Source organism: Danio rerio, chromosome 4 (genome assembly GCF_052040795.2).
Source record: "Danio rerio strain M-AB ecotype USA chromosome 4, GRCz13ab, whole genome shotgun sequence".
NCBI classification, from domain to species: Eukaryota; Metazoa; Chordata; class Actinopteri; order Cypriniformes; family Danionidae; genus Danio; species Danio rerio.
The window spans coordinates 39,810,383-39,830,685 of record NC_141024.2 but is presented as its reverse complement, the minus strand read 5'-3'; the positions used below and the strand labels follow the sequence as shown (position 1 = coordinate 39,830,685).

Here is a 20,303-nt window from a genome sequence, read left to right as displayed (position 1 = left end):
ATTAATAACTGCATTAAAATGTTTGTAGTAAAACTGTACAGTTTGCTTGGTCGGCTAACATTAATCTTACCAAATAACGTTATAAAACATCTATAACAATCATATAATAATTATGTTGTAGTAATTAACGTTACTGTAATGGTTATTCATTTAAACCACCTTGTTAAAAAAATACTTACTTTGCAATTGGTTTCCGAATTAATCCGCAACAAACTCTTTTATTACAGTACAAATCATGGATGGTATAAGGGCTCTGATTGGCCATAGCGTTCATTGTAACTCAGAACACGATTGGCTGCCTTAACCAAAAATAGGGTGAATCTTGGTTCCAGCTCACAAAGTGATTGGCCGGTGTGACCAAGAATAACCACGACTTACAGGTGGCAGTATGAGCTAACGGGCCACTTACTGCCAAGCTTAATAAAAGTCTTCCAGTTGGTGCTGCCCAGGCTAAGGAAAAAAAATTATAAAAAAAAAAATTATAAAACGGCCTTGCCAGAAAGTAGCAGAATGTCAATACAAGGCGGTGGCAATGTGCATTGATTTCTGAGTAACTCGTCATTCGGCATGCAGGGCTCCTCACATGTTTACTAGAGCAGGACCAGGTAGGGCCTTCAAAAGAAAAGCGCACTTTTCCAGGCATTTTAACGACTAAACGGCAGGCAGGGCAAAGAGGCCACCACAGAGCAAATGTGATCTTTTTTTTCTATTTTGACCACGTCGAAATTCGCCAATTATTGATTGCTTTGAGGGGAATTAGCTCATGGTTAAGCGCTCGCTTTGCATGGGAGAGGTAGCAGGAACAATGACTGCATTCTCCACCTCTGTTTTCATGCTTTTTTACATTGGCTTTTATTGCAAAGCTGGTGGCACCTTGAGGGTTTAAAGCGAAACTACTTACGTCAGCATTGCCGGTTTCTGTGTAGTACATATTATTGCAACCCTTCAGAAGCCCTATCAAGTCACAGTTTTCTTTTATTCAGCAGCGTGTCCGCAGTTGGACATCAAAGCGCTAAATACATAGCATTATAGAGTGCTGTCGATCAGGCCATTGGAATCATCGCCAGAAGCAACGTGACCATCTGGGAGGAAGATAGCGTTTTGGTCAAGTGGAAGCAGGTGGACTTAAGGGTGAAGCAGCTAGGCTTTTTGGGTGACTTTCAGTCACCTGACCCTTGTGCACAAAATAGAACAACATCACTGTTTTGCCGAAACCCAGGATTGAACCAGGGACCTTTAGATTTTCAGTTTAACGCTCTCCCAACTGAGCAATTTTGGCTGCCTTATCACAAGAATCCTGCAGCATTCATGTCTGTGAGACTAAGCAGAATCCTGAAATGCCTCTGAGGCCTTAAAGGGTAAAAGTTTGGCCAGTACGGGGATCGAACCCGCGACCTTGGCGTTATTAGCACCACGCTCTAACCAGCTGAGCTAACCGGCCACTTCCTGCCATGTTTGCTAAAAAGCTCAGAGTAACTGTCATTTTCTTCAAGAGATAAGAATGCTATTCCAGCTTTTTTTGTGCGGTGCTGGTAAAAAATCAAGGTCCCACGGAGATTTGAACTCGGATCGCTGGATTCAAAGTCCAGAGTGCTAACCATTACACCATGGAACCTCAAGTCTTCTGCTTGGTGCTGCTCGGGCTAAAGACAAAATAATGTAAAAAACAAAACGGCCTTGCCAGAAAGTAGCAGAATGTCAATACAAGGCAGTGCCAATGTGCATTGATTTCTGAGTAACTCGTCATTCGGCATGCAGGGCTCCTCACACGTTTACTGGAGCAGGACCAGGTAGGGCCTTCAAAAGAAAAGCGCACTATTCCAGGCATTTTGACGACTAAACCGCAGATAGGGCAAAGAGGCCACCACAGAGCAAATGTGATCTTTTTTTTTCTATTTTGACCACGTCGAAAATCGCCAATTATTGATTGCTTTGAGGGGAATTAGCTCATGGTTAAGCGCTCGCTTTGCATGGGAGAGGTAGCGGGAACAATGACTGCATTCTCCACCTCTGTTTTCATGCCTTTTTACATTGGCTTTTATTGCAAAGCTGGTGGCACCTTGAGGGTTTAAAGCGAAACTACTTACGTCAGCTTTGCCGGTTTCTGTGTAGTACATATCATTGCAACCCTTCAGAAGCCCTATCAAGTCACACTTTTCTTTTATTCAGCAGCGTGTCGGCAGTGGGACATCAAAGCGCTAAATACATAGCATTATAGAGTGCTGTCGATCAGGCCATTGGAATCATCGCCAGAAGCAACGTGACCATCTGGGAGGAAGATAGTGTTTTGGTCAAGTGGAAGCAGGTGGACTTAAGGGTGAAGCAGCTAGGCTTTTTGGGTTACTTTCAGTCACCTGACCCTTGTGCACAAAATAGAACAACATCACTGTTATGCCGAAACCCAGGATCAAACCAGGGACCTTTAGATCTTCAGTTTAACGCTCTCCCAACTGAGCAATTTCGGCCGCCTTTTCACAAGAATCCTGCAGCATTCATGTCTGTGAGACTAAGCAGAATCCTGAAATACCTCTGAGGCCTTAAAGGGTCAAAGTTTGGCCAGTACGGGGATCGAACCCACGACCTTGGCGTTATTAGCACCACGCTCTAACCAGCTGAGCTAACCGGCCACTTTCTGCCATGCTTGCTAAAAAGCTCAGAGTAACTGTCATTTTCTTCAAGAGATAAGAATGCTATTCCAGCTTTTTTTGTGCGGTGCTGGTAAAAAATCAAGGTCCCATGGAGATTTGAACTCGGATCGCTAGATTCAGAGTCCAGAGTGCTAACCATTACACCATGGAACCTCAAGTCTTCTGCTTGGTGCTGCTCGGGCTAAAGACAAAATAATGTAAAAAACAAAACGGCCTTGCCAGAAAGTAGCAGAATGTCAATACAAGGCAGTGCCAATGTGCATTGATTTCTGAGTAACTCGTCATTCGGCATGCAGGGCTCCTCACACGTTTACTGGAGCAGGACCAGGTAGGGCCTTCAAAAGAAAAGCGCACTATTCCAGGCAATTTGACGACTAAACGGCAGGCAGGGCAAAGAGGCCACCACAGAGCAAATGTGATCTTTTTTTTCTATTTTGACCACGTCGAAAATCGCCAATTATTGATTGCTTTGAGGGGAATTAGCTCATGGTTAAGCGCTCGCTTTGCATGGGAGAGGTAGCGGAAACAATGACTGCATTCTCCACCTCTGTTTTCATGCCTTTTTACATTGGCTTTTATTGCAAAGCTGGTGGCACCTTGAGGGTTTAAAGCGAAACTACTTACGTCAGCTTTGCCAGTTTCTGTGTAGTACATATCATTGCAACCCTTCAGAAGCCCTATCAAGTCACACTTTTCTTTTATTCAGCAGCGTGTCGGCAGTGGGACATCAAAGCGCTAAATACATAGCATTATAAAGTGCTGTCGATCAGGCCATTGGAATCATCGCCAGAAGCAACGTGACCATCTGGGAGGAAGATAGTGTTTTGGTCAAGTGGAAGCAGGTGGACTTAAGGGTGAAGCAGCTAGGCTTTTTGGGTGACTTTCAGTCACCTGACCCTTGTGCACAAAATAGAACAACATCACTGTTTTGCCGAAACCCAGGATTGAACCAGGGACCTTTAGATCTTCAGTTTAACGCTCTCCCAACTGAGCAATTTCGGCCGCCTTTTCACAAGAATCCTGCAGCATTCATGTCTGTGAGACTAAGCAGAATCCTGAAATGCCTCTGAGGCCTTAAAGGGTAAGAGTTTGGCCAGTACGGGGATCGAACCCGCGACCTTGGCGTTATTAGCACCATGCTCTAACCAGCTGAGCTAACCGGCCACTTCCTCCCATGTTTGCTAAAAAGCTCAGAGTAACTGTCATTTTCTTCAAGAGATAAGAATGCTATTCCAGCTTTTTTTGTGCGGTGCTGGTAAAAAAACAAGGTCCCACCGAGATTTGAACTTGGATCGCTGGATTCAAAGTCCACAGTGCTAACCATTACACCATGGAACCTCAAGTCTTCTGCTTGGTGCTGCCTGGGCCAAAGAAAAAATAATGTAAAAAACAAACAAAAAAAAAAAAGAAAACGGCCTTGCCAGAAAGTAGCAGAATGTCAATACAAGGCAGTGCCAATGTGCATTGATTTCTGAGTAACTCGTCATTCGGCATGCAGGGCTCCTCACACGTTTACTGGAGCAGGACCAGGTAGGGCCTTCAAAAGAAAAGCGCACTATTCCAGGCATTTTGACGACTAAACGGCAGGCAGGGCAAAGAGGCCACCACAGAGCAAATTTGATCTTTTTTTTCTAATTTGACCACGTCGAAAATCGTAAATTTTTGATTGCTCTGAGGGGAATTAGCTCAAATGGTTAAGCGCTCGCTTTGCATGGGAGAGGTAGCGGGAACAATGACTGCATTCTCCACCACTGTTTTCATGCCTTTTTACATTGGCTTTTATTGCAAAGCTGGTGGCACCTTGAGGGTTTAAAGCGAAACTACTTACGTCAGCTTTGCCGGTTTCTGTGTAGTACATATCATTGCAACCCTTCAGAAGCCCTATCAAGTCACAGTTTTCTTTTATTCAGCAGCGTGTCAGCAGTGGGACATCAAAGCGCTAAATACATAGCATTATAGAGTGCTGTCGATCAGGCCATTGGAATCATCGCCAGAAGCAACGTGACCATCTGGGAGGAAGATAGTGTTTTGGTCAAGTGGAAGCAGGTGGACTTAAGGGTGAAGCAGCTAGGCTTTTTGGGTGACTTTCAGTCACCTGACCCTTGTGCACAAAATAGAAGAACATCACTGTTTTGCCGAAACCCAGGATCAAACCAGGGACCTTTAGATTTTCAGTTTAACTCTCTCCCAACTGAGCAATTTCGGCTGCCTTTTCACAAGAATCCTGCAGCATTCATGTCTGTGAGACTAAGCAGAATCCTGAAATGCCTCTGAGGCCTTAAAGGGTAAAAGTTTGGCCAGTACGGGGATCGAACCCGCTACCTTGGCGTTATTAGCACCACGCTCTAACCAGCTGAGCTAACCGGCCACTTTCTGCCATGCTTGCTAAAAAGCTCAGAGTAACTGTCATTTTCTTCAAGAGATAAGAATGCTATTCCAGCTTTTTTTGTGCGGTGCTGGTAAAAAATCAAGGTCCCACGGAGATTTGAACTCGGATTGCTGGATTCAGAGTCCAGAGTGCTGACCATTACACCATGGAACCTCAAGTCTTCTGCTTGGTGCTGCTCGGGCTAAAGACAAAATAATGTAAAAAACAAAACGGCCTTGCCAGAAAGTAGCAGAATGTCAATACAAGGCAGTGCCAATGTGCATTGATTTCTGAGTAACTCGTCATTCGGCATGCAGGGCTCCTCACACGTTTACTGGAGCAGGACCAGGTAGGGCCTTCAAAAGAAAAACGCACTATTCCAGGCATTTTGACGACTAAACGGCAGATAGGGCAAAGAGGCCACCACAGAGCAAATGTGATCTTTTTTTTCTATTTTGACCACGTCGAAAATCGCCAATTATTGATTGCTTTGAGGGGAATTAGCTCATGGTTAAGCGCTCGCTTTGCATGGGAGAGGTAGCGGGAACAATGACTGCATTCTCCACCTCTGTTTTCATGCCTTTTTAAAGCGAAAAGGTTTAAAGTGAAACTCTCCTGATTTAATCATCACCAGAAGCGACGTGACCATCTGGAAGTAAGATAGCTTTTTGGTCAAGTGGAAGCAGTTGGACTTAAGGGTGCAGCAGCTAGGCTTTTTGGGTGACTTTTGGTCACCTAACTCTTGTGCCCAAAACTGAAAAACAACACTACTTTACCAGCTACGCTAACCGGCCACATCCTGCCTAAAGCACTAGAAAGCCCAGAGTAAATGTCATTCCCTGGCCTTCAAGAGATTAACATTCCATTCCAGCTTTTTTTGTGCGGTGCTGGCAAAATAACAGGTCCCACTGAAATTTGAACTCAGATTGCTGGATTCAGAGTCCAGAGTGGTCACCATTACACCATGGAACCTCAAGCTTGTTGTGTGGTGCTGTCAGAGCTGTAGGGAATGAATAAAAAAAAAACGGCCTTGCAGGAAAGTAGCAGAATGTCAATCCAAGGTGGTGCCAATGTGCATTGATTTCTGAGTAACTGAGTCATTCTGAGTCATTCGGCATGCAGGGCTCCTCACACGTTTACTGGAGCAGGAATAGGTAGGGATTTAAAAGAAAAGCGCGCTATTCCAGGCAATTTGACGACTAAACGGCGGGCAGGGCAAAGAGGCCACCACAGAGCAGATGTGATCTTTTTTTCTTTTTTTTGACCACGCCAAAAACTACCAATTTGAATTTTTCTGAGGGGAATTAGCTCAAATGGTAGAGCGCTCGCTTAGCATAGGAAGGGGTCCAATCTTCTCGCTCACTCGCAAGCGAACAAGCCGCAAAAACACGGAAAAATGGGACAAATTTCGCTTGCAGTAGTGTTCGCGGCTTTGTGACTGTGCATAATGTGGTATTTTAGTTGCATATTGCATGTCACTCTAAATGTCAATTTTTGCGTGCTGGATTCGAACACACGATCTGTGTAACACAATATCCAATCGGTGTCGGTTTTAGCGGAGCCAATCAGCTGCGCTCTTATTGGAATTTTACTGACGTAACACAGGCAATTATATTGATATTACTATTATTATGTGGATATTGTTCTTAAAAAGCATATTATATATAAGTATATATAAGTATATATAAGTATATTATATATATTTATTTATTAATATATAAATATATAAATATATACTATATATATATATATATATATATATATATATATATATATATATATATATTAATATATGTTATATTTCTTTATGTAATAACTTTAAATGAATGCACACAAAAACAATATGCAAAATGGTTTATTAAAATGAATACAAATATTAAAATCGCAAAACAATTTAAAAAATATAAAAAACAAAATAAAAACATCTTAATATATAAACTATATAATATACAATAAATAAAAACAAGACAATATATATTTATTTATTGTGCACATATATTAAAACAATATTATATATATATATATTTACTTATTATACACATTATATAAAAACAATACTCTATATATATATTTAGTTTTATATACACAATATATTAAACAATAATATAAATACATAATAAAATGCAAGAGTGGGGGCACGTAATATATAAAATATAGTATTTAAGCAATGTATAAAATGTTATTTTTTTAAAGAAATATAAATATATTTTTACATAAAATGCACACAAATATTAAATAAGTACACACAAGACAAAATAAGAGTGGGCCTATAAGTGCCACTTTAAAATGCTAAATATTAACACACAAAAATTAAATAAAATGAGAGAGCGAGAGTACCCATGTAACATTTACAAAAATATATACAGCAATTTGTCCTTTATTCTGGAGCTGGAGTTTGTCCTTTATTTTGCTGGCGCTGTTCTGCCAACCAGTCCTCTAAGGACAAATCGGCTATGGCCAAACTCCTTAGTCTTTGGTTGCCCACATTTGCTGCAAACACTTTTCTTCTCCTGTTCCCGTCTGCGCCTGTTCCTCTGGGTGTAACGGGACACAGGAACAGCAGGCGCAGGTGGAGCAGGTGCAGGTGGAGGAACAGCAGGTGCAGGTGGAGCAGGTGCAGGTGGAGGAACAGCAGGTGCAGGTGAAGCTGGGACTGCACTGGATGTTGGTGCAGCAAATGATGGAATCACCATTGACACACTCATGTCTGGGTTAAAAACAAGTGTGCCAAACAATGATCCAGGTCCTGAAATGGGCTGCACAACATCTGGTGCTGTGGGGGGTGGTGCTGTGGGGCACACCGTGCTGGGGGTCGGTGGAAAGTAGCACACCGTGGTGGGGGCAGATACAATGAGGCGCACTGTGGTGGGGGCCGGCGCAATAGGGCGCACTGTGGTGGAGGCTGGTATGATGGGGCACACTGTGGTGGAGGCTGGCGAGATGGGGCGCACTGTGGTGAAGGTCAGTGTGACGGGGCACACCATGGTAGGGGCTGGTGCAATGTGGCAGACTGTGGTGGGGGTTGGCGCGATTGGGCATACCGTCGTGGGGGCCGGTGGAAAGGAGCACACCGTGGTGGCATCCGGCAGGAAGGAGCAAACTGTGGTGGTTGCAGAAGCAGACTTTCGACCAGGTCGAAGAAGAGGTGCCTGTCCTTCTTTATTTGGAGGAAAGACAAACTGGTGTTTGGGGCCTGATGTTGTCGGTGCCTCGTCCAATTTTCCCCTCGGCAAAGGAAGCTGCGTATCTGCCACAGCAATTGGATCAAGTGGAGTCAGTCCCTGAGTGAGTACACTCATTTCCTGATCCTTTTGCCTCCGTTGAAACCTGATAATAAATGATATGTATTATTCATTTATATTAATTTAGAAGTATTCAGGTAATTTAAAGAAAATAATGTGCTTTTCTTACCACTGAATGAGCGTCTTCTGATTCAGCTCAAAAAGCTGGATCACTGTTTCATCCATCAGCCTGCGACTGCCAAGCACCAGATCCCGGATGTGGTGGTAATCGGTCAGTATTTTAGACCACCTGTGCGTGCGAACACCAGCCTTCTTGGAAGTGGACTTGTGTACGACACACAGCTTTGTACAAATGGCCTCAACCAATCGGCTGGTGCTAGGCCACTGTGCTGGACCCTCAGGATGTCCAATCAGACAGCGCTTGACGCTCTCCACACCTGGAGTGACTCCGGAGCGCTTCGGTGCCTTAAAGCGCCCATGTGTCAGCTGAGGCTGATGTCGAGGCTGGTAGTTGATGCGCTGTTTATCAACATCCAGGAGAGCTGTCCACAGCTGGATGGCCTCTGTCACCTGCAGGTCAGTGAGGTAAGGAGCCTCACGAAAACCTACCAAATAAGCAGCCAGATCCTGCACGTTGTCCCACCCAGCAATGCCATCAGGACCAATGACTACTCCCTGGTAAATACAGAATAAATTTAGTATATGTGGAATAAAAAAAGACTAAATAAAATTAAGTTCTTAATATATCTTACCTGAGCCTCAACAGAGAGACTGTCTCCAGACTTGGATGGCTGTGACGGCACTGAGGGGGCTGGGCTAGGAAGCTGTCCTTCTCCACCAGCTGATGTGGACGGCTCAGCCAGTAATGCTGGGGACTGAGGCAGAGGCGAAGATGAGGGGCTGTTTCTGAGATCAAGGCAGGGGTCATCCTCATACAGCACTTGAACTGTGATGTCCTGCATGATCTCCTCCTCAAACCCGTCATCTTGTAGATCCTCGTCATGTACTTCCTCCACCAGCCTGTCTTCCTCCTCTGGGTTCTGGAGCACCGGAGTCAGGGTTTTGCCGGTCTGGCTGTAAAGGTGCTCCATTCCCAGCAATTCACCTTAAAAAAATAAAACAATAAAAAAACATATATTAAATAAAACTAATGATAAAATAAACATTTAGATTACCATTTTGTGTAGTACATTAAAAGCTTAATTAATAACTTCCATAACAACTAATTAATGGATTTCTTGCCTGTATATGCTCCAGGAGGGTGATAGCGGTGATCCCAGGGCTTGCGTCCTGAGACATATCTTTTGGTGGACAATGAGCATTGTGTTTTTCCTCTCTCTCTCCCTGCAGGTAACTGTGTCCACCTGGTAGCAATCATTGGATCTTTCTAGAGAGGAGAGAGAGTATTTAACCTGAGCTGCACTTCAAACCAGTGTTGGTGGTGTCAAGTGCAGTGGCGGAGCTTTTCTCCAAATTCAGACCTGACTCATGAGGTGAACCGATCAATTCTTTTTCCGGCTCTAAATGCGTATGATTGGCCCATGATGAACGAGTGACTCAGACCCGATAGAGGACTCAAGAGATGAACGGATCAATTCTTTTTCCAGCTCTAAACGCGTATGATTGGCCCGTGAGGAACGAATGACTCAAACCCGATAGAGGACTCGAGAGATGAACGGATCAATTCTTTTTTTGGCTCTAAACGCGTATTATTGGCCCGTGAGGAAGGAATGACTCAGACCCGATAGAGGACTCGAGAGATGAACGGATCAAATCTTTTTCGGCTCTAAACGCATATAATTGGTTTTTGCCTTTCCGCGATAAACGACACGAAATGTGATGAAGACTTGAAATAACAATACCACCTGCACAAATGTACGCACGCGCAAATTAACAAATCACTCCCTAAGAGGACTTATAGTTCCCAAATCATATTGAAGATTTATTTAAAATGAACGAAATGTTCATGATCGACCCATTACTAAACCTGGTTAGATACCTGCTCCAGTCGGGGATTGAACCTTGTGATCTACCCAAAGTGTTATTTATGGACATATTTCTTGAACCAGTACTGTTATATATGCATTGAGTAGTTTCTGGTGGGCAAAAAATACAAAATATAACCTTAATTTCGCTTCTTTCTTTCTCAATTTCTCAAATTTTCTTATTTTTCTTGTGCTTTTTTCTTCCCCTTCCAAAACAGACTATTGTTCCCCAGCTTTAGCGGAGTCGGTAGAGGGTCTAGGGTTCAAGTCTGTGTTCGGGCATGAGAGACTCTTTGTGGAGCCACAGCTTTTGCCGTTGAGCTATCGCTTGCTGAAAGTTTCATCTAACTGCACAACACGTGTACTAGGCATGAGGACATGGGAGAACAGGCAGTCTTGTAGTGAAGGCTGCGTGGTTAAGGCGATCGACTAGAAATCGGTTGAGGTATTCTCCCGCAGGTTCAAGTCCTGCTAACTATACCCACATCCTGTTCCTTTTTAAAATTGCAGCAGTCATCAATGTTTGCATTTCCATTGTTTCTTGGGAAAAGCGTTGTCCTGGTAGGAGGAGAAAAACAACTGTGTGTTCTCACTTGAAGAGAAAGGGGCATATCACATGGAGGAACATACAACACAAGAGCCACAGCGGCAATCCTGTAGCTCGCTGTGATCGTATAGTGCTTAGTGTTCTGCATTGTGGCCACAGCAACCCTGGTTCAAATATGTGTCATGGCATGTTTTTCAAGGCGACATTGGTGTTGCACTCTGTGTTGCCATCCATAATCTCCAGCCTCCTTTTAGTGCAGGCTGTGCTAATGGCACATCCTGAATGTTTACGTTTCCTAAAGTGTGGAAGACTAGGGATTCGATATAAGAGAAATAGGATCTTTGATGGCAGCATGCTGTGTAGATAACTACTGATCAAGTCATGCTTCTAAGGCATGGAAGGAATCTTTTCAATCATCTTTTCAATCTTTGCAATCTTATCATTGATCTCTTTAATGTCTCCTACATGACATGGAGTCCAAACTATTGTGTTGTATTGATGTCTACACTTACAACAACCATAAACCCAACCTCAAAGTAACATGTCGTGTTTTAGCAACATCTACACCAACCATAAGCCTAAACCTCATCTCACGGTAAACTTTAGTGTACTGTGAAGGTCTGCACCAACCACAACCCTAAAAATTGCCTACTTATAAATTACTGTTGTGGAGCCCGGATAGCTCAGTCGGTAGAGCATCAGACTTTTAATCTGAGGGTCCAGAGTTCAAGTCCCTATTCGCGCATGTAAGGCTCATTTTGTGGAGCCACAGCTTTTGCCGTTGAGCTATCGCTTGATTAAAGTTTCAACTGGATGCACAATACATGTACTACACATCAAGACATGGCAGTTCAGGCAGTCTTGTAGTCATGGCTGAGTGGTTAAGGCGATGGATTAGAAATCCATTGGGGTCTCCCCATGCAGGTTCGAATCCTGTCGACTACGTCCTCTCCCTTTTTAAAATTGCAGCAGTCGTCAATTGTTTGCATTTCCATTGTTTCTTGGGAAAAGCGTTGTGCTGGTAGGAGGAGAAAAACAACAGTGTTCTCACTGAAGAGAAAGGGGCTTATCACAGGGAAGAACATACCACACATAGGTCACAACGGCTGTTTCGTAGCTCGCGGTGATCGTATAGTGGTTAGTACTCTGCGTTGTAGCAGCAGCAACCCCGGTTCGAATCCGGGTCACGGCAGGTTTTTCAAGGTGACATTGGTGTCGCACTCTGTGTTGCCATCCGTTATCTCCAGCCTTCTTTTAGTGCAGGCTGTGCTAATGGCACGTCCTGAATGTTTACGTTTCCTAAAGTGTGGAAGACTAGGGATATGATATAAGAGAAATAGGATCTTTGATGCCAGCATGCTGTGTAGATAAGTACTGATCAAGTCACGCTTCTAAGGCATGGAAGGAATCTTTTCAATTGTTGAGTGTCCATTCATTGCCACAACAGCAGAAAGACATTCTGCAGTTATCATTGATCTATTTAATGTCTCCTACATGACATGAAGTCCAAACTATTGTGTTGTACTGATGTCTACACCTACAAAAACCATAAACCCAACCTCAAAGTAACCTGTCGTGTTTTAGCAACCTCCACACCAACCTTAAGCTTAAAACCCCATCTCACGGTAAACTTTAGTGTACTGTAAAGGTCTGCGCCGACCACAACCCAAACCTTGCCTACTTGTAAATTACTCTTGTGGAGCCCGGATAGCTCAGTCGGTAGAGCATCAGACTTTTAATCTGAGGGTCCAGGGTTCAAGTCCCTGTTTGGGCGTGTGACGCTCATTTTGTGGAGCCACAGCTTTTGCCGTTGAGCTATCGCTTGTTGAAGTTTCATCTGGATGCACAATATGTGTACTAGGCATAAAGAAATGGCAGTACAGGCAGTCTTGTAGTCGTGGCCGAGTGGTTAAGGCGATGGACTAGAAATCCATTTGGGTCTCCCCGCGCAGGTTCGAATCCTGCTGACTACGTCCACCCCCTTTTTAAAATTGCAGCAGTCGTCAATTGTTTGCATTTCCATTGTTTCTTGGGAAAAGCGTTGTTCTGGTAGGAGGAGAAAAACAACAGAGTGTTCTCACTGAAGAGAAAGGGGCTTATCACAGGGAGGAACATACCACACATAGGTCACAACGGCTGTTTCATAGCTCGCCGTGATCGTATAGTGGTTAGTACTCTGCGTTGTGGCCGCAGCAACCCCGGTTCGCATCTGGGTCACGGCAGGTTTTTCAAGGTGACATTGGTGTCGCACTCTGTGTTGCCATCCGTTATCTCCAGCCTTCTTTTAGTGCAGGCTGTGCTAATGGCATGTCCTGAATGTTTACGTTTCCTAAAGTGTGGAAGACTAGGGATATGATATAAGAGAAATAGGATCTTTGATGCCAGCATGCTGTGTAGATAAGTACTGATCAAGTCACGCTTCTAAGGCATGGAAGGAATCTTTTCAATTGTTGAGTGTCCATTCATTGCCACAACAGCAGAAAGACATTCTGCAGTTATCATTGATCTATTTAATGTCTCCTACATGACATGAAGTCCAAACTATTGTGTTGTACTGATGTCTACACCTACAAAAACCATAAACCCAACCTCAAAGTAACCTGTCGTGTTTTAGCAACATCCACACCAACCATAAGCTTAAAACCCCATCTCATGGTAAACTTTAGTGTACTGTAAAGGTCTGCGCCGACCACAACCCAAACCTTGCCTACTTGTAAATTACTGTTGTGGAGCCCGGATAGCTCAGTCGGTAGAGCATCAGACTTTTAATCTGAGGGTCCAGGGTTCAAGTCCCTGTTCGGGCGTGTGAGGCTCATTGTGTGGAGCCACAGCTTTTGCCGTTGAGCTATCGCTTGATGAATTTTTCATCTGGATGCACAATATGTGTACTAGCTATAAAGAAATGGCAGTACAGGCAGTCTTGTAGTCGTGGCTGAGTGGTTAAGGCGATGGACTAGAAATCCATTGGGGTCTCCCCGTGCAGGTTCGAATCTTGCCGACCATGTCCTCCATGTTTTTAAAATTGCAGCAGTCATCAATTGTTTGCATTTCCATTGTTTCTTGGGAAAAGCGTTGTTCTGGTAGGAGGAGAAAAACAACAGAGTGTTCTCACTGAAGAGAAAGGGGCTTATCACAGGGAGGAACATACCACACAAGGGTCACAACGGCTGTCTCGTAGCTTGCTGTGATCGTATAGTGGTTAGAACTTTGCGTTGTGGCCGCAGCATCCCCGGGTTGAACGGGGTCATGTCGTGAATTCGACTTTTCATCAATTAGAAATTATCAGACCGGAGGTTTTGAATATCAGAAAATGGACTTTATTCTCCATAATAAAGCTGAGAAAGAGCAGAGCAGAGCAGACCCCAGAGCATTCTGAAGTCTCTCCGGGACACCTTCTAAAGTATCTGTGTTCTCCATAATCTTTATACAGGTAATTATGACACACCCCTTTGTGTCTCTTTTTAACGCTTGACCACTTTTGAATAGGTTTTCTAGTCTAAGGGGTCCTGCTATTCTTGGCTCTCAGCCCACCAGCTCATGTCAACAGAGATGTTACAGGTCTATGTCAGCAAAGTATAGATACAACTTATGCAAAGGAACTAAGTGTTTACATACATCGTTATGATAGGATAATAACTTGATAATATGTTACTCATTCTAACTTCTGCCACATATAGCTTCATACAAGTATTTAACATATATAATCAGTGCTTTACATATTCAGTTATTCTACACAATCAGCCATTCAGTAATAGCCTTCTCCTAGTGTTGCTTCTGTGCAGGCATACTCATATTACACAGTATTTTTAACACACGCTGGCATGTTTGCTGCAAACACTACATACATTTTGAGAAGAGAAAATTAACTGCTTTACACTTAGAAAATACTACACACTGAGAGAATAGAAATCTTCTTCAATCCCTCCTCTTAAGACTTTAGTCTTAATATTATTGTCTTTAAACCCAAAGTGCAATTTCATAATCCAGTTCTCTTAATTACCTCTATCTAGTGACTGATATAAGCCACATAGCTGTTATCAATTGACTAGATTATGCCACTGTACTTTGACAGAAGTCCAGCCAAACATCTCCCCTCTCTTTTGATTTGAAGGAAGTAAAAGACTGTACTCTGTTTTTTCTCTTAACACATCAAAGACAACAATGTTTTAAGCATAAGTATTCAGTTGGTTCAGTGCTAGCTGCTGGTTTTCACACTCATGTAGAATATACTGAAGTGATATTATATTATAGGTACCATGAAAGCAATATGCAAACAAAATCAATATGCAAACATAAAAAGCATCAAATGTTGATCTTGATCTTTGGTCATCCTTGTTTCTCTTCTTCTAAGCTACCAGCATCTTCACTTGACTTTAATAGATGTTAATGGAGATGTGTGGTTGAGAGTCTGAGTTTTGAAATCTGCAGTTGTGCATTCATCATCCCTTGACTTGTGGCACTGCTGTATGTGGTATTCAGGCATATTATCAGAATCACTCTTTACTTTGTTCTGATTAACTTCTCCTTCCACACGTTACACTTAGTAGTTTAGAGCTTTGGAATATTCAGGCTCCTCTGTTTCCTGTCAGCTTTCCCTTGCTGGAGTTGTTTCCTTTCGCTCCTTTGAGGCATTGGTACCCCATTAATGGCATCCACTTTGGCAGCTGTTGGATTTGCCCTCATCCAGATATGGTCCTTTCCTCCTGAGCTCTCTCCTTTTTCCAGAACATCCACAGATAGACTCGATCAGCTGGACCAATTGGACCTTGTATCACTGCTCTCTCACATGGCTCCTTTCTGGTTTCCTGCACAGATATTGCTTTGCACATGGCAATTATTTGTTTCTTCATAAAAGTCCCTACTGCATTAGACATCCTTGCAAACCATTCCAAGAGGTTATGTGCAAGGTTATAGGTGAGATTATATGCAAGGTTTTATGCAAAGTTTCATGTGGTTTCTTGCAAGGGTCGACCCAAGAGTAGTTCATGTGATGCAGTGTTAGATGCCTGTTTCTGTCAGTTTCCATGCCATCATTCACCAATGCACTTGTTAACACATTAAACTCATTAAGTTTATTATTTTCACATCTTTCATTGAGCGTTGGCCTTGATGGATCATCTTCATCTCTTTCAGCCATTTCTGGTAATTGAGCATAATACAATTACTCTCTCTTTTGCTTTATTCAAAATTTTTCATACTCCTTTAGATGTTTTTATTTATTGATCATTCATTAACTTCATGAATACTTTATGAATGCAAACCCATTATGAACTTATTTCTGAAGGCATTTCAAAATTTAGGAAGTACTTCTTTTGTCACAAATGTAATAACTGTTCCAGCTTCATAATTTGCTTTTGCTACCATCTCCAATCATCTACTCATCATAGTTTCTCAACTGTGCTTGTTTACAGAATAATTCTCTATCCAGTCAACACCAAAAACAGTCATCATCTCACTGTTTGGAGCAATGGTCTCCAGTGAAGTCTTTTAATTGAACTAGAGCTCTGTGAAGTTGCAGATAATTCAATCATCCACATATTGTGACAGAGTCCCTCCTAAGATCGTCTCACTTATTATAACCCTTTATGCATTCTGGTGTATACAGTATATGCTATTCACCAAGCTACACAAGTACAAACAAGTTTCTACCCTCCTCTGGTAGTTACCTAAAATAAACTCAATAGAAACTAAGCACTTAATATATTTACCATCCAAAAGAACATGTCTTCACATACAATATGAACTTCAGCTGGAAAATCTTTTCTTATTGATTTTCTTAAATCATAACCTAAACATAATCTTGTTTTGTCTTCATATGTAATTATTGCCTTTAAATTCCATCAAAAATTATTAGTCATTTATACATTTATTACTACTTTAAATTTCAATTTAAAAATAAATGTCTAAGACAGATTGCATATTACAGTATCTAGATGTTTCTATTAGTGCTCTTATATTTTTACACTTTTCAATAGAGTTTTATACCTATTTCAGCATTTAGTGGTTTTCTTTCTGGACAGATCTGCATCTAATCCATTTTAACCCTCACTGTGCTGGCTGATTTTATCTGCATCTCAGTCCTGTAATGACAATCATTTAGTTGGAATTTGACACTTCTTTCTTTTACTAATTAATTTTCTAAGCTATATATTAATTCATTTTTTGTCATTGAGTTATTTTGGTTTGGCTCATAATTATTTCCTAAGGCACTCCCATTAAACTAGTTGTTCATACAATTTTGATGCACTTTTTTATCAGCTGACTAAAACTTACTGTATGCTTTGTAAATTTCTTTTTGCTCTGTTTTAACTATTATTCCTTAATATTTTCTTCTAATTATTTTTCACATATGTTTTCATGTAAAACATGATCTTTTTCTTAAACACTTTTCTCTTTCAATTTGTTTTATAGTAATTTAGAAGTATTACTTTTTGACCTTATGTCCTATGAATTTATTTCAAATTGTTATTTCAATCTTCTCTTTAACTATAAATCATTTTTCTAAATTTGAATCTCTTTCCAGTTTTCAATATCTAATCTTGATTTAGGCCATTCACAATAAGATTATGTTAAGATATTTCCTTTACTTAGTTTTAACTTAAATACTTAATTCCTTCCTTATTTATTCTCCAAATTATGTATAGCCTTATCAAAAGCTTTTTCTCTTTTTCTTTAGTCACCACCCTGCATTGTAATTTATCCTTCTATGTTTAAGGACTTTTATGATTAAACCTATTAAAACTTAAACCTAAATTATTTAACATTCAACATAATATATCATTCAATATTTAAAGTTTCACCTTGAAATGACCTTATAACACTTTTTCTTACTTAAAAATTTGCATGATAATAATTTCTCTCAAATTGACAGGAGTCTGATTTGATACAAGAATGGGTAGCTACACTTTTGTTCTTAATTTTCCTTCTGTAATGCTTGAACGTAATTTGGACTTTAGGAGCTACTTTGAGATGGACTGTCAGACTATCCCCCCTCGCAACCTGAGACAACTAGCTCCAGATTGGTGTCTTTTCTTTTCAGTGTTTCCCCCTCTCTCTTTGGGCTGGCTTCTTTCTTTGACTCAGCTGATGTAAAGTTCTGGTGGAGCGTTTTTTCTTTGATCAGTTCATCAGTCTCTTGTTAGTGTCTCTTTTGAATGTCTCTGAACAAATGTAGCTTTTTCAGTCCTCAGTAAATCCTGAGTATGCAGTGCCTGCATCACTGCTGTAGCATGTCACAAGTGTCCACAGCCATTTTGCTCTTTGTGTTTTTTCACACACCTTTCCATTTGCCAGTATACTCAGATGTCTGGTAGGTACGAGACTACAGTCCCCCAAAGTTCATCCCTATGTCCTCTTAATTAATATATATAGAATTTAGCTCATGACTTAATAAATTTTTTTTTTCCCCCACTTTTTCCTTCATCAAATAAAGACTCCTTTTATCCATTTTTTTATTATTTAATTTATTTATTTATCTATTTTAGTTTACTGTTTAACAACTTATTTTTTCTAATTCTCAATCATTTTTATCATATGTAAATATACTTAATTTTCTATTTGTTAAATGTTCTTATAATTAATTTCTTTGGCTTCAGATTGTGCTTAACTTATTTTTCCTAATTTATTCTAGTGCTTCCTCACTAGTTACATTACATCTTACATTATGTAATTTCTCTAACATTTCCATATACCTGTTTTCATTCATCAGTACTATATGGTGGCCTAATGTCTAATATACCTGTTCAAAATCCTTACTGCAATAGCTTCAAGTTCATAGTACTATTTTAACTTTACATGTTTGTTTACTTAAAGCATTTTTCCTATCTGAAATGCAATTTTTAATTCTCAATTACCTTTTAAGTACATAAAATATTAACTATATAATTTTTGAACTCACTATGATGTTCTTTCATGTCTCTTCAGTGTCTATGCTTTACATCTGACTCACTGCTTTTACTACAAATAGCTGTTGGCTCAGATGACAGCCTGTAGCTGACTTTAAACAGATGACAACAGTCAACTTACTCCACAACAATTTTTTATTGCACTTAAACATAATTTATCTTTTAAAGCCAAATCTTATTTTCTTTAAAATGTTACTGTTTTTTTTCTAATTTTTATTTTATCTCTTTAATATATATTTTTAAACATCTTCTCTTTTTATTCTATTAAACAATGTTTGGACTTCTTTTTTCTCCATTTTCCTGTGCTTCTTTTCCTTTTCAAAAATTAGCATTTTTGTCTCTTAGATTTTCCTAATTCATTTTTTTTTTCATTATCATCATTAACTTATCTTTTTTTTTATATATATATACTGATTTAGTAAATTTATTTCCTGATCAATATAACTATTAATCTCCATATGTAGTTATTTCCATGCTTCAATTTTTGAATTTCTTAATATTTATTAGTATAGCTTCCAGTTGCATTTTTATTAACACTTTTTATTTATTAAATCTTATTCTATCATGTATATTTTCTTATTTCATTTATCTTATTACATTACTTTATATTTCTATTTATTTAATACCTTATAATATATCTTTACTCTTTAGCTTCTATGTCCTGTGAAACTTTTGTTCTTAAAATAGACAGATTCTTACCACTCCTGAAGCAGACCTTCTTCCAGACTGTCGACATGTCAGGAATTTCAGTCACCTCTCTGCCAATAGTTAATACTTAAAAACACTTCAAACACACAGAGATTATTCAGAAAAATGTTTAACTCGTATATTCTTGTTTTTAGTCTGTGTCTTTCAAATGCAATATGATAACAATTAATTTTATGAGGCTTAATCCTCCTCTGTATCACAATATCTTCCCTAAACTGCATCACTCTCTATCTTAGTGTTCCTTAATCACACAACATATGCAGTCCTTCTTTTATATTATAATATAAAACGATAATTCTTTTAAACTCACTCTTATTGCAAACATACTTCTAAACACAATCATACTTCTCACTTGTCCTAACCTCATCTCTTACACTGTGTAACCTGAACCTCACCTCTATTCTAGTCTCTCTAGATCAAAGGTGATAGCTTCTAAGCACCCCAGCATACACAATTTTTTTCCTGTCCAACACAGACAAATACACAAATACTTACAATTACATACATACACCTCACTCCTCTTGAGTGACCTGTCCGAACAGCCTCTAACCTTAGAGCTATAACCACAGAATTCTCCACTACACTCCTCTTGAGTGACCTGTTACTTCTGCTCCCGTCTTTACTGTTCTTCAGTAAAAATAGCATTTCACAGGATTTGTGCCTTTTTTCCCCCAGCCTCCTGAATAATAATATTTATCATTATTAAAACAGAACGGGTACTCCGAGGTCTTTGCGCGCTTCTCTCTACTTTATTAATCTGTTTTAATCTCTTAACTGTCACCACACTTTAAGAACTTCCTCTTAAAACTTAAAAATGCTCTATGCATATTCTTCATAATATAAAAATTTTCCCAAACATGAGTAACAGTTAGTAGTTAACGTTTATCCTATCCGTCAAGGC

General features: G+C 40.4%; 1 protein-coding gene and 9 non-coding genes across 10 annotated transcripts in view; 2 read left to right on the top strand and 8 right to left on the bottom strand.

Annotated features, from left to right (window-relative positions):
* Positions 1-20,303, bottom strand: part of LOC110439563 (uncharacterized) — a 100,078-nt gene that overhangs the window by 51,502 nt on the left and 28,273 nt on the right.
* On the bottom strand, positions 1,207-1,279 carry trnaf-gaa (transfer RNA phenylalanine (anticodon GAA)). The gene has a single exon. It is a non-coding gene; the product is annotated as a tRNA-Phe (tRNA).
* Positions 1,368-1,441, bottom strand: trnai-aau (transfer RNA isoleucine (anticodon AAU)). Its single transcript has one exon. It is a non-coding gene; the product is annotated as a tRNA-Ile (tRNA).
* trnaq-uug (transfer RNA glutamine (anticodon UUG)) lies at positions 1,544-1,615 on the bottom strand. The gene has a single exon. It is a non-coding gene; the product is annotated as a tRNA-Gln (tRNA).
* On the bottom strand, positions 2,554-2,627 carry trnai-aau (transfer RNA isoleucine (anticodon AAU)). Its single transcript has one exon. It is a non-coding gene; the product is annotated as a tRNA-Ile (tRNA).
* On the bottom strand, positions 3,578-3,650 carry trnaf-gaa (transfer RNA phenylalanine (anticodon GAA)). The gene has a single exon. It is a non-coding gene; the product is annotated as a tRNA-Phe (tRNA).
* On the bottom strand, positions 3,739-3,812 carry trnai-aau (transfer RNA isoleucine (anticodon AAU)). The gene has a single exon. It is a non-coding gene; the product is annotated as a tRNA-Ile (tRNA).
* Positions 4,943-5,016, bottom strand: trnai-aau (transfer RNA isoleucine (anticodon AAU)). The gene has a single exon. It is a non-coding gene; the product is annotated as a tRNA-Ile (tRNA).
* On the top strand, positions 12,492-12,564 carry trnak-uuu (transfer RNA lysine (anticodon UUU)). Its single transcript has one exon. It is a non-coding gene; the product is annotated as a tRNA-Lys (tRNA).
* trnak-uuu (transfer RNA lysine (anticodon UUU)) lies at positions 13,522-13,594 on the top strand. The gene has a single exon. It is a non-coding gene; the product is annotated as a tRNA-Lys (tRNA).